The 24,281-nt window shown below is 43.8% G+C and overlaps 1 protein-coding gene across 1 annotated transcript in view; it reads left to right on the forward strand.

Annotated features, from left to right (window-relative positions):
* GNAT1 (G protein subunit alpha transducin 1) overlaps positions 1 to 24,281 on the forward strand; it is a 182,626-nt gene that overhangs the window by 66,169 nt on the left and 92,176 nt on the right. The window lies entirely within an intron of this gene.

The raw sequence follows: 24,281 nt of genomic DNA on the forward strand, positions 1-24,281 counted from the left end.
GAGTAGAGTAGCGTAGAGTGGCATGGAGTGGTGTACAGTGGTGTGGAGTGATGTAGGGTGTCATAGAGTGTCATGGAGTAAAGCGGCATAGAGCGTAGTAGCGTGGAGAGTTGTAGAATGTCATGGAGTGTTGTAGAGTGACTTGGAGGGTCATAGAGTTGAGGGGAATAGAGTGAAGAGGCCTAATGTGGAGGGCCGTCGAGTGGAGGGCATAGAGTGGAGGGGTGTAGAGTCTCATAGAGTGCCATGTCATAGAGCGGAGGGTCATAGAGTGGATGGTTGTAGAGCAGAGGCGCGTAGATAGGAGGAGTGCAGAGTAAAATGTCATAGAGTGGACTGGCATAGCATAGAGTGGGGAAACGTGGAGTGGCGTAGAGTAGAGTAGAGTGGTGTGGAGTAGCTCAGAGTAGTGTAGAGTGGCATAGAGTGTCGTAGAGTAGAGTGTCAATGAGTGGACTGTCATAGAGTGGAGTGTTGTAGAGTGGCCTAGAGGGAAGTGGCATAGAGTGATGTAGAGTAGTGTAGACTGTTGTAGAGTGGCATAGAGTGGTCTGGAGTCTTGTAGAGAGGAGATGTGTAGATTGGAGGGGTGTAGAGTGGAATAGCATATAGTGGAGTAAAGTGTCTTAGAGTGGAGTAAAGTGTCTTAGAGTGGAGTAAATAAATTGGCATGGAGTGTAGTAACGTGGAGTGGCATAGAGTGGCATAAACTGTCGTAGAGTGGCATAGAGTGTCGTAGAGTAGAGTGTGATAGAGTGGCATAGAGTAGAGTGTCATAGAGCAGAGTGTCGTAAAGAGGAGTAGAGTGGCCTATAGTGAACTGACATAGAGTGTTGAAAAGTACAGTGGTGTAGAGTGGCATTTGCGTAGAGTGAAGTAGAGTTTCATAGAGTGTAGTAGACTAAAATGGAGGGGAATAGAATGGGGTGTTGCAGAGAGGTGGCTCCTCTTTTATGGAAGAGAAGCTTCACCCCCCTTCTGAAAACAAGCAGAGGCAAAGGAAAAAGATAACATGATAATAAAACATTTTTATTATCATTTCTTTTTAGCCCTGCAGGCTGCGAGCCGAGGGTGGGGCATGGCCTCCCATCCTGATGCTGCAGCTGAAGCACCAGGGAGGAGGGGGAAGTGGAGGGCACTGCCAAGTGCTCATGACGCACTTAGTTGTTTTTGTGTGTTCTCCCTCCCCCCACTCCACCAGTTTGCAGTATGAGTGGCTGCTACTGATGTTGCTGAGTGGAGTGTCATATAGTGTGGTAGAGTGGTCGAGAGTGGCGTAGAGTGGAGTGGCATAGCGTGGAGGGCAGAGTCATAGAGTGAAGTGGTATAGATTGTTGCAGTGTGTTGTAGAGTGTCGTAGAGTGGAGTAGAATAGTGTGGCATTTAGAGTGGAGAGGAGCAACAGAACGTAGAGTAGAGTGGATGGCATGGAGTAGAGTGGCATAGAGTGGCATAGGGTGAAGGGGCACAAAGTGTCATAGAGTAGAGTAGAGTGTGGTGGAGTGGAGTGGTGTAGAGTGGAGTATGTATGGTGTGGTAGTGCTCTGCCATTACAGACAACACATTTACAAATTAAATGACCATTACATTTGCACAGACATACATTTTTTACTGATAAAACTATACAGCACACAAACGAGAAAGTGTGGAAATAGCATCACCTATTGTATTGATTTGTTTTGCTCGTATTCAAATATTTGTTTCTAGCACACTTCAGAATTACCAAAAAATATGCTTCATTTATGGTTTCCTAATCCTGATATAGTTTGAAATATTTGTACAATTCATTTGCACACATTTAAATTTAGTTGTGTGCTAGAAAGAATAATTTAGTAAGTAAGTAAAATAAATTTGTGGAGTGCACAGTGCCCAGAGTTGTCACGGCCTAAAAGCTGTGACAGAGGCAGTGAGTGCAAATGAAAAAGATGAGAAAACCCTACACAAAATCAAAGCGGAAAAAGACACCCTCAGATCGTCAGACAGAGCCTCCCAATTTGAAGTCAGAAAAAGAAAAGTAAACACCAAGCTCACTCAGAAGACAGAGCCTGACATTTGACCTCATTGACAGCAAATGTGACGAGATAAGAACACATTTTAAAGGCCTGTTTACAGAATGGGAGCACTGGTGAAAGAATACAGTACAAAGAATATACTCCACTGGATGAAGAAATGGTGTACAGCCTAAAACAAATAAAGCCAGCAAATAGTGATCAGGTAAATGGGAGTTAAAAACCACAAATCCAACAAATCCAACAGTAAGTAATGGGTCCCCAAAATGTCTTTAGCAAACCAGTAGGCTTCGTCCTAAAAAAGAATGTATCAAGCAGGTTTCACAGCCTGATTCAGACAGTGGGAAATCAAGACACGACTAGTCCACTTTGAGTACTCTGCTCATTGTTTCCTTTTTTCCAGACTCCTACCTTCTCAGTCCCCTCGGTTCCTGTATCCCTTGTCCTTTTTCCACTTGTCACCTCTCATCATCCCACTTCCTCTTGTTTTCTTTCTCTAATTCTCTTTCCTGATCAAATTAATTATCTTTCAGTATTTTTCATCATTCTAATACTCTCTTTTGCTTTCTCCAAGTTCCTTAGCTCATACAGGCATTGCAGCATGTGCCCCTCCTGTTCAACAGTGTCTTTTTCTCAACTCTTTCCCTCTTCGACTTTACATTTCTTTTGTTAGTATATACTCTTTATATTTGTTCCTTCTTTTTCTCCCTGTTCCTCCCCTTCTACTGCATCTCTATATCCTCCCACCATGCTCTCCCAAGTCTGTATTTTTGTTCTGCACCATACTCCTTTTCAGAACTTTTAGTGATTGTGAGAAGTTGGCCTGGTATATGATGTCCACTAATTCAAGTGGGCACCTTGCACCAGTCCAAACAACCCTTATGGTGATTTAAGAGGTCAAAGATAACCTTAGAAAGCTATCCAAGTGGTAGCTGTGGAGAGCAGCTTTCAGACTTAGTCTTGAAGGAATGTAAAGCAGCTTGTTTTACCAGAATGCAACCATGTATTGACTAAAGGAAAGGAGAACCACACAGTAGTTATATGTATTTATTAATATAACACTATCTAGTATGACACAATATCTCCTACACAGAGATAATCACAAGGCTCACAATACTTAAACCAAGAAATGACAGGAAATACCACTAATACACAGTGGGCCCCGGGGAGGACCAAACCATATACTAAGTAAGTGGTATAAGAACCACGACTCGAGTCAAGACAGTGTCAAGAGGACATAGAATTGCTGGGATCCTAAGGACCCAAGGTGAGTTGATAGGGACCCCACGCAGTGCGTGTGCAATGTGGGGACATGAACTGTGTGCTCCGTTGAAGTCTATGGGGAAGTTGCGGTTGAACTGGACTTTGAAGAAACCCAGTGAAAGACAGAAGGTTGGAGAGCCACCCCACCCGTGGTGCATAGGTCTGAAGTGGTGTCGGAAACTGCCGTTGAACCCAATGGAGGACTTCTAAGAAGAGCCGCTGTTCGAAGGGAGAAAAGTGTACGTTGGAATCCAAAGGTGAATTCTGGTCGAGGAGTACCTGAAAGCAGAGGGGACGGAGTCTAGATCACCGGGGAGTGACCAGGGGCTCGGTAGACAAATACCCACCTATGTCAGGTTGGTTGATGGAGTCCTTGACTCTGCAGCTGCGGGGACCAGGAGACGTCGAGGACAACCAGGAGCCATATGCGAGCTGTCCCATGAATTATGTCGAGTGCTGAGGGGTAGTTGTCCGGCGGGAGCACAAACAAGCCTTGGCAACGGCAAGCCAAGCAGAAGGTGAAGGGAGTGTACGATTCGGATTCGGACCAGCAAGGCCCAGAAGACTCACCACACACAGGGGAGTCAGGATGAGCCTGGAGCAACCAGGGGGGCCCAACAAAAGCAAAGTTGACCATCAATTGGACCCACAGGCCGGAGGCACAGGAGTCACAAGAGGACCTCAAGTGATTTCACCAAACAGCCCACCGAGCAATCAGTGTGAGGAGGTCAAAGTTCTTGGTAGGAAATGGTGCCAGAGGTTGGGGCTACTCAGAGACCAATGCACTTGTTCAAGAAATGCCAACAAGCATATGCACTTGCAAATACACACAGAAGACAGGGGTTCAGGTGTTGCACCCCCACGAGGGATAATGGCCTCGTGGAATGGTAAAAGGGTAGCTCAGGCCTCAAGAGAGGTAGAATACTACCTCCTGTGTTGCTGGACCCTTCAGAGTCCATAGGAGCTCGGGATCAACAGACAGGTCAGCAGTGTTGAGGTGCCTGTGAATGCATCGGAGTGACTCCTTCACTCCAAGGGAGATTATCTTTGGTTGTCCTTGATGCTCCACAGGTCCTACATGGTCCTGTATGGTGCATGGGCACAGACGATGCAGCAGACTGAGAGGGACACAAAGTCGGGCCCAAACGAGGTCCAGGAAAGTCCAGAGTGTCCAGACGGTCAAAGTGCAGTGGTTTCTTGTTCAGAATCTTGTCCACGTCGAATCTAAGGTCCTACAGCCAGGTAAGCCCTTAAGTACCCAAGGAGAACGGTTGGCAAGATTCAGGGGACCCTCCCAAGGGAGGGTCTGGACAGTGGGGAGGTTACTCCCATGTCCTTTGTCCAGTTTCGTGTAAGAGCTAGAGCCAATGGCTTCCAGGACTGCTTTGAACTAGACTATGCACAGGGACACCAAATGTGCCCCTCATGCAGACTTTCAGTCGCTAGCAAGCGCACCCACCCAGTCCTAATACACTAAATCCTGTATGGGAGGTGGTCACACCTCCCTGTGCCAGGATGCCTATTGTTCTACCTTCCCCTGCTTGAGCTTAGCTCAGCAGCAGGAGGGCAGAACTGCGTTTCTGGTCAGCAGCAACCCTTTTGTGCTTTCCTGGACTAGAAGGCTGGTACTGGGAACACCAGGGACCCTGCGAAGCTCGCTTTGAGGGGTGGAATCATACCTCCCACACCGGGTACCGCTGCAGGGGTATGATTCCAATATGTTAGACAACAAACACAAGAGGGCTTGTTTCAGCCGTTTTAGAGTTGTTCATCACACTGTCGCATAATGCCCCTCTATATGTCGTATATGTCTGCTTCACTGACAACCCAGGAAAATAAACTCCGTAGGCTGCAGGGGTGTCCTGCTCATGCAGTGGCACCCTCTCACTTAGAACCAAGCACCCTACCTTCAGGATTGTAAAGGCCTGCTATAGGGGTGATTTATAGGTTTTAAGTGCAGTGGCCCTTAGATATAGTAAACCTATATCTCAAGTAAGTGGTGCATGCACCAACGTACACAGGATGCAATGGCAGGCCTGTAGTTCCACTTTAAGGAGAAAGCAGATAGACTTAGATCCTGATTAGCAGGATCCCAGTCAGACTAATCAAAAACAGCATCACATCAAACAAAAAGTGGGGGTAACCATAAGAAGTAGATCCTACTTTCCTACAGTCATCTTTCCACATCTCCCCATCTTTGCCTTCCCTTCCCCTTCAGTCCTTCTTTCTATGAAGACTGTCTGAACCTTGTTATTTCTGTCCCTCTACTCTTTGCCTCCCATTCCTCTCTTTTTCTATCCATCTATATTTTCTTTCCGTTTCATTATGTCTCTCTTTTTTTTCTGACTCTTTGGAAGCTTGTTCCCAAGCAAAACCCATGGATTTTGGAGTGGAATGGAGTAGCGTTGGGGAGTGGAGTGGGGTGGATTGGAGTAGTGTAGACTGGGGTGTAGTGGGGTGGAGCAGGGTAGATTGGAGTGGGGTAGATTGGAGTAGAGAGGAGTGGGGTAGATTAGAGTGGAGTGGTGTAGATTGCAGTGGGGAAGATTGTGGTCGTTTGCAATGGAGTGGGGTAGATTGGAGCAGAATTGATTGCATAGGGATAAAATTGGAGTGAGGTAAATTTGAGTGGGCTAGATTGGAGTTATTTAGATAAGAGTGAGGTAGAGTGGAGTGGGATGGAGCAGAGTGGAGTGAGGTAGATTAAAGTGGGGTAGATTGGAGTGGGGTGTAGTAAATTGGGATAAACTGGGATAGAGGAATAGGACACGTTACAACGTGTGTCATTACAACACATTTTTTACAATGTGAAATCAATTACAACACGTCGTTACAACGCATGTCATAACAACGCATAATCCATTACAACGCAATTACTATTCTAACTCTGCTGGGGCATTACTTTGGGGAATGCGTTGCAATGGATTATGCGATGCAATGACATGCGTTGTAATGGATTTCGCATTAAAAACAAATTGTTGCAATGACACGCGTTGTAACGCATGCGTTGTAAACGATGTTTCCCGATGTGGAGTAGAGTGGGGTGGAATGGAGTGAGGTAGATTGGGGTGGATTGGAGTAGAGTGGTATAGATTGGAGTGGGGTGGAGTGGATACAATTAGAGTAGATTGGAGGGGGTGGAGTGGGGAAAATTGGAGGGGGGTGGAGTGGAGGGGGGTGGAGTGGAGAGGGGTAGATTGGAGCAAAGTGGTATAGATTGGAGTGTAGTGGGGTAAATTGGGGTAGACTTGAGTGGGGTAAATTGGGTGTAGACTTGAGTGGGGTGGAGTGAGGTAGAATAGAGTGGAGTGGGGTAGGTTGGAGTTGAGTGGGGTAGAATGTGGTAGATTGGAGATGAGTGGAGTAAATTGGGGTATATTGAAGTGGAGTGGGGTAGATTAGAGAGAATTGGGGTAGATTGAGTTGGAGTGAAGTGGTGTAGATTGGAATAGGTTGGAGTGGGGTGCAGTGGAGTTGATTGAAATGGAGTGGGGTAGATTTGAGTGGAGCCCCACTTCACCCCACTCCTATCTACCTTATTCTAACTAACCACACTCCACCCCAATCCACCCCAATCTTCTCCACTCCACTCCAATCTACCACACTCCATTCCAATATACCTCACTCTATCCCACTCCACTCCAATCTACCCCATTCCAATTCAATCAATCTACCCCACTACACTCCAATCTACCACACTCCTCTCCAATCCACCTCAATCTACCCCACTCCACTCCATTCAACACCACTACACTCCAATCTTCTTACTCCACTCCAGTCTACCCCATCCACCGACTCCACTTCAGCAAATAGTAAGTAATGGGTCGCTCCAAGCCCTTTACTGTATACAATACCCCTTGCACCAACAGCGCATGCCCACTGTTAGGGGAGAACAACAATGGGCCACTGCATTTATTTTCTTTATAATTTAGGTGTGTTCTCGATTCTCACTGACATGTAAGCAGTCTAAGACTACATTTGGCAGAGGAAGAGGGCAGGTCTACAGAAAGGATCCTTCTTCTGAGCCAGGAGGCTACTATTTTAAACTGTATTTTATTGCAATTCCATTTATATAGCACTTACTACCCCTGACGAGGTGTCAAAGCTATTTTTTGGTAAGTAGTACACTACTACGGAACCCATAAAGGATTAGTGGTGAATTAGTATAGTGAAATATGAGAGTAATTTGAGTGGTGGATATGTTAGTCAGTTATTTGGATTAAAAAGGATAGTGGAGGGATAAAAGAGAAAAAAGGTTTGCATTTATATAGCGCTTGCTACCACTGATGAGGTGTTGCAGTGGTTTTTCGGCGAGTAGCATGCTACTTTAGGACCCATAAAGGATTGACTCAAGTCTAATAAAAACATAAAGTGTTGTGACCCAAAGTTAAGAATGTCAGATGTACATTTCCGGTAGGAAAGGATAGATACCATTGTTAAGAGAGGCTGTCTAAAGGAGACTGCCCAAGCATCGTTCATACTATAAAAACTAAAGATGAGACATAAACCATTAATACCCATCTTGAGGCTCAGTTTGTTGACTGATTGCTTTCACTCTTCTCTCAATGGTAGCTGCACTATTAGGTAGGCCTAGCCTGCTGAGCATGTGTAGACCTCACTGGTGGGTGGTGATAATCCTCCCTGTCCTCATTTACCAGATAAAGCCCTCAATCTGATTGTGCTAAGAAAGTATTTGTAAATACAGTCTTTGTTTTGCATACTCATTAGGGACTTAAGGCCAGCAGATTAGAACTCCATCCCTTTCCACCTCTCGAGGGGCAGGCAATAAAGAAGTTAGGGGCATATCAACAAGGGCTTTATCTCTGCTTTTTAGTCTTTAAAAGCCAAAAAAGGAGAGATAAAACTAGCGCCCTATCAACAACATGGTGCTAACATGCAAATTTGCATGTTAGCACCCTTTTACTCTACGCTTCCCCTTGCATCTCTAATGAGATGCAAAGGGGGCGTTCCAGAGTAAAATAATAGGAGAAATGTCGCTAAGCGACATTTCTCTTATTATCAAGAATGTCGCTAACCCTGTTAGAGACAAATAAAGCATCGCTAACCGCGGTTAACGCTGCTTTTTTACGTCTGGTATTTTTCTGACTTAGCCATGATATCCTATGGAAGGAGGATATCATGGCTAAGTTTGCCTGTCCCTATCAACAAGGTAACGTGAGATTATCGCTGGGTTTCCAGCGATAATCTCACGTTAGCCTGTTAGCGTGAGGATTTTTATCGCTATTGAGATAAGCGTTGCTAATAGCACGCTATCTCAGTGATAAAAATTCACGCTAGCCGGCGATAATTATCCTAGCGCTAAGTGCGCTTAGAGATAATTATCGCCGTTTGTTGTTGATATGCCCCCAAGTGTTTTAAATAATCAACTCTATTATCCCCACTATACATTTTTTCCTCTGAGTCTGTATTTTAAATAGTGATCCAACATGGCCAATCATTGGTCGGGCAGATCTTCTTACATTCATGCTCAGCAGTGTGTGGCTTTTTTCCTGTCATGTATTTCATCATGTTTGCAGACTATGACATAAAAAAGATGAGTAACAAAAGTACCTGCCAGGGCCCTCTCTTTAGACCCTTGACCATCTTCTGCTGATGCATTCGAAAGTGTGTTTCTAATAATGATGCATTATGTGAGCCATCCAATGTAAGTAAAATGCATAACATTTGAAAAAGTTTCTATTTTCTTTCCCACATTGAAATCAAATAAAAGAATGCAGCATTAATACACAGATGCGTTCTATTTTGGTATAACAGAACAAAAGGGGGAACGTGTTATTGTTTAAATATGGTAAATGTCACACATCTTCGCTTTAAGTTGTCTTCAGTTTTTCAACTTGCGATGTTATTTTTCTAAGTTTTCAAATGTTGGAAACGTGCTCCAAACACTTGTGCAATGTATTGCCATGTTTTTATCATAAATATGTACATGGTTTTACAAATTAACATTATACTCCTGGGGATGTACTGAAATAAGGCTTTGTGGTGTTTAACAACGAGTTGTAGCTCAGCAAATGTGATATCTGCCGGTATTTGTACTGATAAGCAACTTTCTGTCTTTTCTCTAAAGAGCAAATGCTTTTGATTTTAACTTACAGCAGTGCTTAATATGAGACGGTGGTTTCCGGTGCTCAGCACAGGCACTTAATCATCAACACGGGCATTTGAGCACTAGTTAAAGACACATTCATTTTTGGTAGGCACAGGGAGAATAAGTCATTCGCCAAGAATCACAGGATATTGAGCCAACGATGAGGCTCAAACCCACTTACCTAGCTTCGAGTTCGGCAGCCCTGGCCATTACACCACATCCTCTCCCCACTTGTAGGGTTTCATGGCTTCTGTTTTAGGCGCTGCTAACAGGAGAAATGTGATGGTGGAAGCTGCCTCCAAACGAGAGCCCCGCCACTTTATTTGTTTTACAAATTAACCACTGACTGACTAATAGCATTCCAAAGCCGACAAAATCATGCACCGTAAAAAACTAGTTACAATGCTGTCTTGTTTCTACCAAATTTATCATTCTATCACACATATATATCAATTTCTGATAAGGCTCATGGATAGTTCAGCCTTATTTGTAAACCAAGTGATGTGTCCTACTATACAGGTTTAGCACATTTTCATTTAGTAATTGATAAGCTTACCTTATTATTCTCAAAGAATGTATGCTTCATATTATATACATTTCACTGTTCATTATTATTCACTATTACACTACTACTATTATACCTGAGGCCCAAGATATATTCATCAAGTCTAGGGGTGGGCATAACACGCGTAATTCAGTGTAGCGTAATCACGCCGAATTATCTAAAAATTTAGCAAGATTACCCTTGAATTATGCAAGAAGAGTAGTTCTGCCTGGGAATGAGGGCAGGCTGATGGCCGCGGAGAACCACGCCTCCGCGTAGCCACAGGTGACCGCAGTTTCCTCCTCCGGCAATGGCGGTTGCGGATCGGCGTTTCTGAACAGCACGTACAGAGCTGAGAACTCGCTGGCTGGCGGCTGGTGCATAGAAATGCCTGACGTGTTTGCGGTGTGCCCGGTGATCGGGGAGGTGGCGGTAACATTCCAGCAGGAGCTGAAATGAGGCCCATATGGTAATGGATTCATGGACAGCAGGACGAGGCAAGGATATCTGAAACGGAGTTGGGCGGAATTGAGCTGGGCGGAGCAGGAGCGGCCGGCCTGTTGGGAAGACTCTTTCCTTGAGGAGGTGAGGTGAACCAGCCCTGAGAAGCACGGACATTTCCGCAGTCTAAAAGCTTAAAAGCTTAATTAAATTAACTGAGGGCAGAACGTTTTTCTATCTTTCTGGAGTCAGAATCTCCTTTTTAATTTCTCTTTCAATTTTTGAATGTGAACATGTTTCACAAATCAAGGCGCTTTCAGCTTGGACTTTGAATATCTGTTGTGTGGATTCATCCAACGGGGAGTATTAAGGATATGAAGGGCGAGAGTGAAAAAAAAGGGGGAGGCAAAGATGGGAAAGCATCACAAACAGATGAATTTCGTTGCCAAAGTTGATTCTGCGGCGGAACTGAAAGCCAAAACTCGCTTGGCACAGGCTAAAGTGCTATCTTCAGAGGCTAGAGCTGAACATTCGGTCAACCGCCCTGGCCTCAGCTCAAGTTTTGAGAGCTCGAAAGAGGAGCCTGTAGAGCTGTTTTTGGAAGCTGGGGCTCCCACGGTCCTGCAACAGACGGAGGATCCTGTAATTATGGAGAAAAACCAGGCTGTTGATCTTACAGCAAGGTTTAGCCAAGACGAGGCAACAAACACGAAAACTTTCTTTATTTTCGAAAAAGGCATCCCAGGCGGCTCCCCTCAAATTCATTGCCCAAGCACCACGGCTGACGGAAGAAGGGATAGAAGGGATAGAAGACATCCACAACAGCCTGTGACAGACTTCATCTACATCTGCATTACTACTGGCCCAGGTTGCTGTCCCAGGTGACTTAACAGTACAAGAATCCAGCCAAAGCTGCGTGAGCCAGGCAGTACCACCTTAGTCAGGGACCACTTCCCTACTCCATACCTAGCTCATTCAGACATCAGCAGTAGAGTCAATTGAACTGTGACCAGGGTCCCAGGCACAGCAACATACCCGCCCCAGTTGTCCGATGGCAATAATGTGGGACCACTGGGCCAGCCCCCTGGGAGGGTGAGAGGGGGGAAAAGAAACTTTTAACAGCTTATCTCAGAACCTGTAGAAGCCTCAATGGAAGCTTCAATTGATGCAGACCTCACTAAACAGATGTATATTAGGACCTTGCTAAACCTGATCCTTGAGGAGATAAGAGAAATGAAGAGATCTCAAGAAAATGAAATAGCCTCTCTTCATCACCGTCTCGGGAAAATTGAAGAAGCAGTGGCCTGCTTCCCAGCAAAAATTCAAGAAGCAGAGTCAAGGATTGCCCAGTTAGAGGACCAAATGAGCTCCATGCTCCTGAGAGTAAACAAAGCCACCAAGGATAAGAATGTTTTAGAGAACAAACTTGAGGAACTTGAAAATCACTTGCGACAATCGAACTTACGATTAGTGGGGGTTCCCGAGGGGAGTGAGGGCTCTCAGGTATTGCAATGGGTGGAATCTTTTATCAAGCAGAGGCTCTTGCCCGAGCACAATGGAGACCTAACAATCACAAGGGCTCATAGAGTTCCCTCTCACCCATTGCCTAACTCCAAAAGTCCACGCACCATCTTGGTCAAATTCGCTGACTATCGAATCAAGGAAAGGATTTTGGCTAAGGCCATACAACAAAGAACCTCGAAATGTCATATATTTTCTGACATGTCAGTTTGTCAAACTTCTTTTCCTCTTTAAAGCTCAAGGCGCACAGGCGTCAATAGCCCAACAATCCAAGCTGCGTGTTCTTGTGAGGGATAAGTTTCACATGTTTTCAAATTTAGAAGATGCTCCGGGTCTTCTGAAGGAGATCTCTTCTTTGAAATGAAATGATATGACAGATAGTTATTTAGTTGAAGCTCTCTATTGCCAGGGGAGGGCGGTCACACAGGTTGTGGTTCCATGACACCCATTAGAGAAGTAGGGGGGCGAGATGTGGTTAGTGTGGTGGTCCACATTTCCGGAGGGGGGTTTGCTGGGGGGGGGGATGTTGGTCCAGGGATGGGTATAGCAGTAAAAAGAGCAGCAGCAATAGCAAGTGGGGAAAGGAAAATGGGATTGTGGGATTTTTCTTTTGCAGTATGAAAGTTTTTAGAAATGACAAATAAGTGCTGTATTATTTCGGTCAATGTGAATGGAATACTAAGCAAACAAAAGTATAGAGGGCTTATTAGGTGGTTGGCTTTGTTTTCGCCGCAGGTGTTATTTCTTCAAGAAACCCATTTAAAACCAATTCCCCAAAGCTTTTCCTCCCCAGAATATTTTCTCATGCTTTCTATGCATCAGCTGTGCTGGCCAAAAGAGGGGTAGCTATTTTTGTAAATTACTATGGCCCAGTTATAGACGATCCCACAGTACTATTGAAGTCAGTGAGCTACTTGGGGGGACACCAGGGAAGATAATTTTAGGAGGGGACTTTAATTTCATTCAAGATTTGAAGAAAGACACCTCTAAAGAAAACAAGAAGCAGTTAAAGCCAAAAACCCAAAAAGTCCTAGACGCTTTAAAACAGGAGCACCTTTTGCTAGATCCCTGGCTCCAAATTAACCCGACAAATTGTAAAAATACATGCCATTCCTGCCAATTTCAAACGGCTTCTCGTATTGATTTTTTTCTAATATCGTGATCTTTGCAACATATAGATACAGAAATAGGGGCAAATTCATTCTCTGACCACTCCCTTGTAAAACTAGAGCTGGAAATTGAGGATGGAAGGAGGACAAGATCTAGGTGGCAGATGGATCGTCTCCTCCTTCAGTACCCCAATAGGTAGCTGATGTAAAAGAATGGATACTGTAATACTTTAGGATTAAGGAAGGAACGGCAGAAGTATTTTCAGTTTGGGGAGGTTCAAGGCAGCCTTGCGTGGGCAAATTATTGCTTTTTCAGCCGCCCAGTCTAAACAACGGCGTGAAAAAATACCCAAACTTCAGCTGGCTGAGGATAGTGCCTTGCGCCAGAGAAATACCCTGTCACAGGGGGAGGGGGAAACAGGGGGTCAGCTTGAGAGGGCGAAATAGGCACTTAGGGAATTCTTTTTAATTGAAGAAATAAATAGTTCTAGGACGTACCAACAACGTGTGTACGAGGACAGACAAATGGTCGGTAAATTGCTAGCCGGGATAACTAAAACCAAACAGGAAGCAGCCTTGATTTCCGAGATCATTGATCCTAAGATCAGGGACATGATAACGGATAGGGACAGCATAGCCGAAGTCTTTATGGAACATTATCAGCAGTTATACGCCACTAGATATGAGGCAAGATTGGACCTAATTCAGGAATACTTTGTGGGGGTAAATCTTCGAGTTTATCAGAGTTGCTCGTGGAACAAATCCAATTTGACATATCAGAAACAGAAGTTTTAAAAGTTCTGAAATCTACTGCAGGGGCAAAGGCTTGTGGAACCGATGGGCTGCAGGTAGAATTTTATAAAACATTTTCTAAGGAATTGACTTCCTTCTTGGCGAAGCTGTTTAATAATATTAAGTCGGGGCTGTGTCCCCTCAAGTTTTAAAGAGTCTATAATTGTGAGCTTTGTGAAGAAGGGCAAAAACTACAAAGATGTCAATTCCTATAGACTGATTAGTCTTTTAAATGCTGACTATAAGATTCTGATGAAAGTCAGTCTGGGCCCAACGCTTCATCCCCATAGCCCAGGAACAGATTCATAGTGATCAGTCCGGGTCTGTTGCGGGGAGGTCTATGTCTTCAAATATTGGGTTCTTAATTCAGGCTCTCGACTTTTTTTAAAACAATAAAACCCCAACGCTCATCATGATGGTGGACGCTGAAAAGGCGTTCAACCTAGTTAACTGGGACCCACTTTTCTTTGGTTTGGTCAAATTTGGTGTCCTTGTCCAGGTCATCAATATGTTGAGGAACATTTGTCAGGGTGCCCAGGCTCAGGTGGTGATAATTGCCAATCAATTGGGACTGTAAATATTAATCGTGGGACCAGACAAGGGTGTCCGATGTCCCCCTTACTGTTTACCTTCTTCATCGAGCCTCTGGCCATAAGAATCAGCGAAAATCCAGAAATTAAAGCTCCAATACCAGGGATAGCAAAATTAAAACTGTTCGCAGATTATATTGTTTTATATTTAAGTCCTGAACCTGGACCGGGCACTAATAGAATTCAGTCAATTTGAATTGATTGGGGGGGTACAAAATAAATCAAAACAAAACTGAGATTTTAACATCGAATGTTGACTGTAATTTTTCCCCCTCAAATCTCAAATCCCAGGCTTTGAAAGCAGAACCAATACGATATCTGGGAATATATGTCTCTAGCCACTACGGACAGCTATTCAGTTTAAACTATCTAGCAATGCAGAATAAAATCAAAGTATTGCTCGATAAGTGGTTATTTCTGCCCCTAACTTTAATAGGCCATGTAGCTCTAATAAAAATGTCTATTCTTCCCCTATTAGTATTCCTTTTTATAAACGTACCTTTGAAAATCAATACCAATTATTTTAAAGAGCTAGAATCAATGTGTAGGGAATTTGTCTGGAGTAGGAAGGCTTCCAGGGTCAAGCTAGCAATATTACAGCTAGAAATCAATCAGGGTGGTTTAGCATTGCCGAAAATTCAAACTCATTATGAGGCAGTGGTTTTAGATCTTACAGCTCGTTTACTGGAATCAAATGTCAGTCAGTCAGTCAAACCACTTTATTCGATTAATTAAAATCATTACACAATACACAATATGATAAAATCATATAACCCAATAAAACATACGAGCGACTTAAAAAAAAAAATTAATGCAGCAAGATCAATGAAAACTTTCAAACACAGTTAAAGATAATTTCATAAAGGGTTAAAACTGAAGTTTTCTATACAATCAGAGCTCATACAGATTTTAACATAGGGTCCCTTCTTTTTCTAAGGCGAACCGCTGCAACTAAGAGGCTGGCAACGTTAAAAATCTCCCATGGATCATTAAGCAGTTAAAGATCAAATAAAGCAGGTCTAACCTGTAAAAACCCCTTTCCCCTTAGCAGAGAGACTAAAAACCTCCTACGAATCTCACTGTAATAGTCACAAAACATTATAAAGTGCATCGTGTCCTGTGACGAAAAATTGTCACAGGGACATGGACCTAGTTCCTCTGGTCTGCACCAACCTTGCAGATTACCTAAGGAAAAATTAATTAAATTAAAACGAAACCTAGTTAAAAGCCAGCGATGAAAGGGCTTGGTAACAATTCTCAGGTAAGGCTCAATCCGAGGGGAAGTTTTTAACAAAAAGTGAGCCCTAACTGAGGGTTACAATAACTCCCACTCCTCCCGATCCGATTTTTAATAAATTAAAAAATTGGGATTTAACATCCTCTTTTTTTAGCCTATCCGGATAATTAAAAAGGTCTAGACGCCCCAATTTTAACAACATATGCTTAACATAATGTAACCACAGGATACTACTCGCTTTCTCCAGGGTAACACAGTCACGAATAATCTGATGATTCAGTGTTAGATCTTGGTTAAGCCAGGTCTTAAGCCAGCAAACCACTGGGGCCAACCTCATCATGTCTGACACAAATCCAAGCCCCAATTCTTGATGGATAACAAAGGTTGGAGTTGATTGAGGGACGGACAAAAGGGTACGCAAAAATTTATTTTCAGCTATCTGGAACCCTTCCAAGTGCTTGTAACCCCTGATGACAGAGCCATACAGAGCAATAGCCAAGCATTTAGATCAATAAATATTAAGCATGGCTTCGATGGGCCTAGCCCCCAGACGCAGTGCAAACCCTTGAACAGCAGCCATTGATCTTATCATTGCACTTCTTTTGATTTTTTGTTGGGGGACCCAGGAACCTCTCTTGTCGAATAAGACCCCCCCACATAGGTAAAAAATGACACCCTAGACACCTCCGGTTCGTTGCAGTAAAAGGATTTTACCTTTCTGTATCTTTGGCCCATAGACATAACATGGGATTTCGATATGTTCACTACTAAGTCCAAGGACTTCATATAGGCCCCAAAGGCATCCAGTAGTCTCTGAAGGCCTATGGCTGTACAGGCTAATAACACAGCGTCATCCGAGTATAGGAGAACAGGGATACCCCTTTCCCCTACCCGCGGAATGTCCAAACTAGCCAAATCTAAATATTTATCAAGATTATTGATATAAAGTGTAAAAAGTAGTGGCACCAGAATACATCCCTGCCAGATTTAAAGTGCCTTGTGCATTTTCCTTCCTGGGTGACCCTAACTGTTGCTGAAAAATCCCTGTGTAAATCCACCAGAAAATGGACTAAACATGGATCAATGCCCATATCAAGTAGGATAGACCACAGCTTTGATCTGTTAACCAGATCAAAGGCCGAGGAGAGATCCATAAAGGCCAGCTGTAAAATACCTGCTTTAGCTATGGTATATTTACCTATTAATAAATGTAAATTAAGGCACTGATCCATGATGCTCCTACCTTGTCTGAAGCTGTATTGTAGGTTAGATAAGATCTCATTTTTGTTCACCCAGTCCGTGACCTTAGATAGGATCACTCTCCCTAGGATTTTCACAACGGAATCGATTAGAGATATCGGTCTATAACACCGTGGATCCCCTCTCTGGCCCTTTTTAAAAACTGGAATGATCGTGGATAAAGCCTCTGATGTGGGAAATCCCTGGGAACTTGACACATTAAATACATTAGTCAGTATTTTGGCCCAAAATTTTGGATTAAGTTTATAGAGATCAGCCGGAACGGCTTCTGAGCCGGGAGATTTGTTACTAGACATCTGTATTATTGCCCTTTCTACATCATCTTCATTAAAAACCACAGGAAGAGAGATCCTATTAACCTCTAAACTCACAGGTAAATCCGCAGTAACATTAGACCCATATATTGCTTTAAAATGGGAAAGCCACTGGGCTTCTGTAATATTACATTCTAGAGAGCCATTCTCTGTGCCAGAGAATACGGGTTTATTAACAAAGGCCCAAAATCTAGAGTTGTCCTTAAGAACCTCAACTGTTAAAAGGGCATTCCAAGCCTCCTCTTTAATCTCATTTTTCCACATAGAAGCCACAATCTTATACTGTTTCCTCAGCATAGCTATTTGGGCCTTATCTCGTTGAATGTTTTTCAAAGCTTGAGCCAGGTTACGGTGGGCCCGTGAGCAGTTACTATCAAACCACCCTTCTCCCATAGTTGATCTGGGTTTAGTTATCATTATCAGATGCTACCTGACCACAAATGCTCAAAGGCTCTAAGAACCTTTTTCCCTTGGGTGGTATTATCAAGACAGATTGCGATATTATCTTTAGCCTTCTCACAAAGGTCCAAGAAAAAGAGGTCCGGGGTTACCTTGGCCCATTTAAGCCTCCACCCCTGATCACTTGTTATCACGCTATTAGCTCCCCCTAACTTTTCTAGATTCCCCAAAAGACCACGGGGCATATTATCAAGACAGGCGATAAAATTCTCGCCGTTTTAGCGGCAGAAAACTGCCGCTAAAACGGCGATAATGGGCTTGATAATATGCTCTGTGGAATTCCAATTGAAGCCCATGTTAGATGTGAAGGACATCTAACCTGAGCTTCAATTGGAATTCCATAGAGCATATTATCAAGCCCATTATCGCTGTTTTAGCGGCAGTTTTCTGACGCTAAAGCGGTGATAATTTTATCACCTGTCTTGATAATATGCCCCCACATTCTTTATCTAGCACAAGTATAACTGGGTTGTGATCACTATAAGGTGACCACCTGGCATTATAAAACAGTACATGAGATAGCATGGAGGGGAGATAAATATATATCCTATAACAGTATCCCACTCCTGCGCTTTGAAAGTGGGGATCCGGTCCGTGGGATCACTAAAACTAGGTTCAAAAAGATCTACCCCAGCCAAAAGGTCCTCCAGGCCTTCCCCCTGTAATGTATGCTCAAAATGGGGAGTCGAGGTATAGACTGGCCCTGAATAATCATCAACCTGATAATTCAGGTCACACACATGAAAAAATCTAAAATGGATAATCTGATCAATTGCATCTGCGATCTAGTCAGCAAGTATGGAAGTACACCAAGCATCATCTCGGGTGATTTCAACACTAATTTATTTTGCAACCACGCAGATGATACATGCCCGGATCCGCCAAGAACCCCCTCACATTTTCTACCTCAGGTAATCCCCGTTGGGAATAAATCATCAATATTGGGGGAATACATGGGAACACAGTTCAACAACTTGGGATTTACCATATTGAATGGGCGTTTCTCTTTTGATACCCCGCCTGCTTGGACTTGGTCAAACGGCATATCCCATTCGTTTTTGGACTTTACCTTAGGGAGCAGAGAAATACTGCCTTGGATTAAGAGCTATCAAATTGCCCAACAGGGAGATAGTGATCATCGGGCTCAAATAATAACATTATCCACTGGCGACTTACATCATCAGGAATTGGCTCATACTCATTCAGGTAGCCATTCCGAGGATCTTAAGCGGTTAAAGTGGTCAGATACCATGGCTCCATCTCTGATGGAAAAAAGTAGAGTTTTGCTACACCAATCTCGAGACTCAAATACCCACGTGGTCAGTGGTTGGGCCTCCCTCATAAATCTTCTTCTCAATGAACTTCCCATAAGGAGGGGCCCGAGAAACCAAACCCCTCAATTTTTTATCTCAAAAGCCTCAAGGAAATTAAGAACTGAGAGAAACCGAGCACTCCGTCTCTCAAAAAAGCTCCCTAGCAACAAAATCTACTTCAATAATTACAAGCAAGCGCAAGTTTCCTTCAGAACTGCCATCAAAAAAGAAAAATTAAAGGCCTCGGAACAATTCTGGCTGAAGCTCATCCATGAATGTAAAAATCCTAATCCGAAGCAATTCTGGTCCCTTGTGAATAGGAGTAATCAAAATGTAACTGGGCATGGCAGTGCAAACATCAGCGAAGCAGACTGGAGTAAGTTTTTATCTCTTCATTTTGGAGACACTCATGACGACAAAGCTGGTCTCGATTCTGCCAGCCCAGGAAGCCTTAAGTTCCCTCTCTCATGTCCAGAGAGCCAGAGGAGGGCTCGGCCCGAAAACATCCCACCAGAAGACCCGACAAAAAAGGACCCTATGGAACGGAATGACATCTTACCAGAGCCTACGGTGTCGCCAGCAGTATTAAAAAATAAGATCTCAAATTACATAAGGAAAGCAAGAGCTGATGGAGCTCCAGGTCCGAACGGCCTCCCCCAAGCAATGTTTAAATCTGACATCAATCTATGGTCAGATTATTTGACCCCGCTGTTCCATTATTGCAGATTAAACAACACGGTCCCAGAATCTTGGCGAGGAGCAGTCATTCACCTAATCTATAAAGGCGGAAAGAGAAACGAGCCAAAAAATTATCGAATGATTGCACTTCTTGACGTGGAGTCCAAGTATTTTGCAAACATCTTACTAGAGGAACTACAGGCCTGGGCTGAATCAACCGCGTGTCTCCCTTTCAATCAGACGGGCTTCGTAGTCAACACCAGGACAATTACCAATCTGCTAACATTAACAGTTTTGATGGATAAAGCAGCATGCCAACACATACAGCTGCATTGCTGCTTCGTAGACTTCAAAGCAGCTTTCGACCGTGTGCCCATAAGCCTGTTATGGCAGAAATTAAAATCATGGGGAATACCACGGTCTCTTCTACAGGCAATAATTCAGCTTCATACTGAAACATGGATTAAAATCAAGCTGGGCGAAGGCCGTCATGTCTCTAGGAAGATCAAAACTGTAACTGGTGTTAAACAGGGATGTGTGTTGGCCCCACTTCTGTTTAACCTATTCATATCGGACCTTTCCCCAGCACTTGATAGAGTAAATTGTCATCCTCCGAAACTTGATGGGACCCGCATTAACAACTTACTTTATGCCGATGACCTGGTGCTACTAAGCCATACAAAAGTGGGTCTACAGAGGTTATTGGACGAATTGTTGTCATACTCGACAAAAAACCATCTAGAACTTAATCTCTCAAAAACCAAGACTATCTCCTTTGGAAAACAAAAAAGGACAACAGAAAGGTGGTACTTTAATAAAACAAAGCTGGATTCAACTCCCAGTTACAAATATCTGGACATCTTTTTGGAGGCAAGCAGCTCCTTTGGTAAGCACAAGGAAGCATTACAAACAAAAGCGCTTTTATTAGAGGTTGCCGCCGCAAAACTGTCAAACCAGCTATTAGGTCCCAGCCTCATACCCATGCTGAAAGTAATGAAAGCCAAAGTAATCAATTCATTGACATATGGTCATGAGATCACCGAGGGCTCAACCAGTAAATTAATAAATAAATTAACTACAAAAATCTTCAAACGAGCCTTCTGGCTGCCAAAATCTGCATCGCCAGCCCAGGTGAGACTAGAACTGGGACTTCAAGATCGCCTCGGCGTGGAGGCAGGTGCTTTTGTTAAATTGTGCCATAGACTGCGCCAAGCCCGGGAGGGCTCTTTGGAGGCCCGACTCTGGCAGGAAATACAGAAAAAGCCTACTAGTCAAAAGCACCGACAATTCTTGGATTACAGTTTACAGCTGCTAGGTGTAAACGATCTATGGGACTCAAATCCCTCTCCATCAGTGTTAAAATCTGTTATAAAGAAATCTGTTAGGTTGTGGTCCTTCCATTCAGACAGGGCAACACTATCAAAGAGAGGACATGCCTGGGCGGTAATCGCCAATTACGAAGTGGGCGTCCAGTTGCCCTACCTGTCTAGCACATATGCACTTTATTGGAAACGTAAGGTTTTAGCCCTTAGGATGGGAGAATGGCCATTTTTGAAGAATCTCCCGGTATGGCGCCGTTCGGGCAGTAGCATTGCTTGCAGGCTGTGCGGTTATCATATTGAATCAATGGAACATATTGTCTGTGTATGCCCAGCATTACTTCAAGCCAGACAGCAGTTGCTGAGAGGCCAATATATTATGTTGGGTGTACGCTCCTGCCGTCAAGCAATAATGGCTGGCCTCAACCCTGTTAACATCAAGTTAAATATTGGGCTTGCGAAATTTGTTCATAAAGCGTCAAGACTTCTTGAAGCCAAACTCTCATTCTAGTCAGAGTAGAGATTCTGAACTAAAAGACGATTTATCTAAATCAGAGACTACATGAAATTCAGGGTGATGTTTTGTATTAGAATATTATCAGACTTTTATGTTCATTAAATTTTATTTTACTGATTAATTGTTTTAAAACTTTTATATATAGTTAACTTGATTATTCAATTTTTAGCACGTTCAGTTGTAAATGTTTTTTTTAAATCAAACAATAAAGAGTTATTACACAGAGGTCACACACACATGAATGTTAAAATTGCCCATAAGTACAATCAAATAAAAAGTGGTTTGCTTCATCCTATATTCTTCCCAAAAAATTTTTGATTGAATAAATGTTGGTTTAAAAAACAGCTCTCTCCAGAGTTATAAAAATTAACAAATAACATTTTGGGGAGACTAGGGGTTATCAGTTCTATTACAAGGCAATTATGAGACCCCGCCTCCAACCTCCTTTGGGGCCCTTTCAATTTTAACGAAAATAGCATAAGGAGGCCCCTCTTTGCCCTACCTGCCGGAGCGGGACGTTCTGGGGAACAGTATGATTTATACCCATCCGACCAAAAGTTATCTGCCTTGTCCCAGGTCTCCTGTAAACTAATTATAACATAGTTTTTTAGAAAACCCAGCCACCTGGGGTCATCTTTCTTGCTTCTAAGGCCCGCTATGTTCCAACTAATAATCTTACAATTGGAGACTACATCTGCATCTATTACCTGACCGTTACTGCTGTCCCTAGAAAAACTCTTTTGACACCGGGTCGTCTTCAGTCAGTCATTCACATCTAGTTGGGACAGCGGGAGAAATCTATTTTTTAAAATTAAGCCACCTCCTTCTTCATTCCTCACAGTGGGGAGGGATAATGGTTGTGGGGCTAATTCTGATCTCCAACTAGGCCTATCGGAGCGGTTCACTACCTCAACATTTAAAGAGGGACGATTACCACCTTGGTTGTACATCATTGAACGGAACCCACTTGGGGATCTGCCAAGTACCTGAGTTCCTCCTGCTGGTGAGTAAAAGAAACCCAGGGGCAAAGCCCTAATGCCCCCTATCCCCTCCATAGAGCTGTCCCCAAACAGCCGTCCATCTATATCCCTTTTATCAAAGTTAATGGCGATACAATCACCGTCAACCTGTTTGGGACAGTTGCCAACCCACCCCACACGTCTAGCCATTATAATATGTGGTGAAACCTTGGAATTGCCACTACAGTGCTGATCACACCAAAATTTGGTTTTGCGTAAAAGAACCAAGGTACTTTCACGGCAGCGCTCTCTAAGTGGGGGGCACCCCTATAAAAACAGCTACCAGGGAGTGGCTTCTGGGGGGAGATTAAGTCTACAGCTATTTGATATAATTTTTACCTCTTGAGTACCTTGGATCCCACTAGTAGCCAAAATCATGCAGTTGGACAAAGGGCTTAAAGGTCTCTCATCACGACGGGTGGTGCTCCCCCCTACCTGTCTCCCTGAGATTACATCTGTGTTATTTAGAAGGCTAGACTTTAACCTATCCTTTGGTTGTGGTTGACTACCCGGGCAATCCTCTCTAGTATGGAAATTAGGCTGTGTTTGCACCTGAGGCATTGTGATAGTATTTATAGCCTCACATCGAGTTTTCATATCCCTTAAAAAAGTTTCAAGGCGCTCACATTTCCTTAAAATACCCTCAACACAAGTATTCAATGTATCAGTAATGTCTTTGGCAATACACGTGAGTATAAATACCAGTTGAGAACTAAATATCTCCTCCACGAGTTTCCGCAGTGTCAATTGGGTATTCGAGTCCATACCACCAGCCTGTGTGAGGATGCCATCGTCGGGTGCTTGACCAAATTTGATTGCCTTTTTATTCACCCTCTTTTTCCCTGGAAGACTTATGTGGGCCCTTTTCGTTGTCTTAACCATGGGTGGCATATTGACTTTATTCTCACCAACCGCATCCCTTGTGAAAGTGCAATCGTGTGTTGGTACTTCCCTCCCGATTGCCGCATTAGTTATCAGCACAGTTGGCTCCAAGGGAACAGAGATAGTATGACTATTGTCAATTACAATTTGCCCATCCCCAGAGTCCCCATAGTCTTGGTTCGGCCCCAAATTCAGTTCCTTCTCCGCTTTAGCTATTTCCTTATTTAGGGCTCCCACCGTGGAAGTCAGGTAGGATATAATGGAAGCAGAGTTCCTTGGCATTTTGGCTTTTACACCCCCCTGATTCCGACCACAAGGTTGTTTCCGCTTACCCATAGCTGCAGTAGAAGACTTCGATGGGGGATGGCCCAGCCCAGCCTCTTCCGGTCTTTGAGAGGCGCAGATGGGCTTTGCCCGGGCGCAACCCGGGCACGCCCGCGCGTGTCCCACGCTCCGGGATCCCGCAAAGATTTAAATAGTCGCCTCTGGGCGAGAAACACGTTGGTGGCATCAGCAAGCCACAGGGAGCCTGGGACCTGTAGTCCTGGGTCCGCTCCCCCCTCCTTACAGACAGCAGCAGTGGCGGCAGCAAGACGGGCTTCTTGCTCCGGACGATCAGGACATCAGAATGAATGAATAAAAGTGGGGATGAAGATTACAACATGAACTGTAACCTTGCTTGTTCATAGCTGGCAAGCAGTCCATGTCATGTGCCACACCATCCAGTCCTGTAGTGTCTCCAAGGTTGAATGCCCGAATATCCAATCCAGTCAAATGGATTATTAGACAATTTTTTCTTTGACAAAATGGTTCAGGAATATGGTTTGCAAATTTCGATATTTTCTAAAAACACCGAGAAGACCAGATATAAGACAGTACAGGGCTTCGCCTCTAGATTGCAATCC

This window comes from Triturus cristatus, chromosome 9, assembly GCF_964204655.1.
Source record: "Triturus cristatus chromosome 9, aTriCri1.1, whole genome shotgun sequence".
Taxonomy (NCBI): domain Eukaryota; kingdom Metazoa; phylum Chordata; class Amphibia; order Caudata; family Salamandridae; genus Triturus; species Triturus cristatus.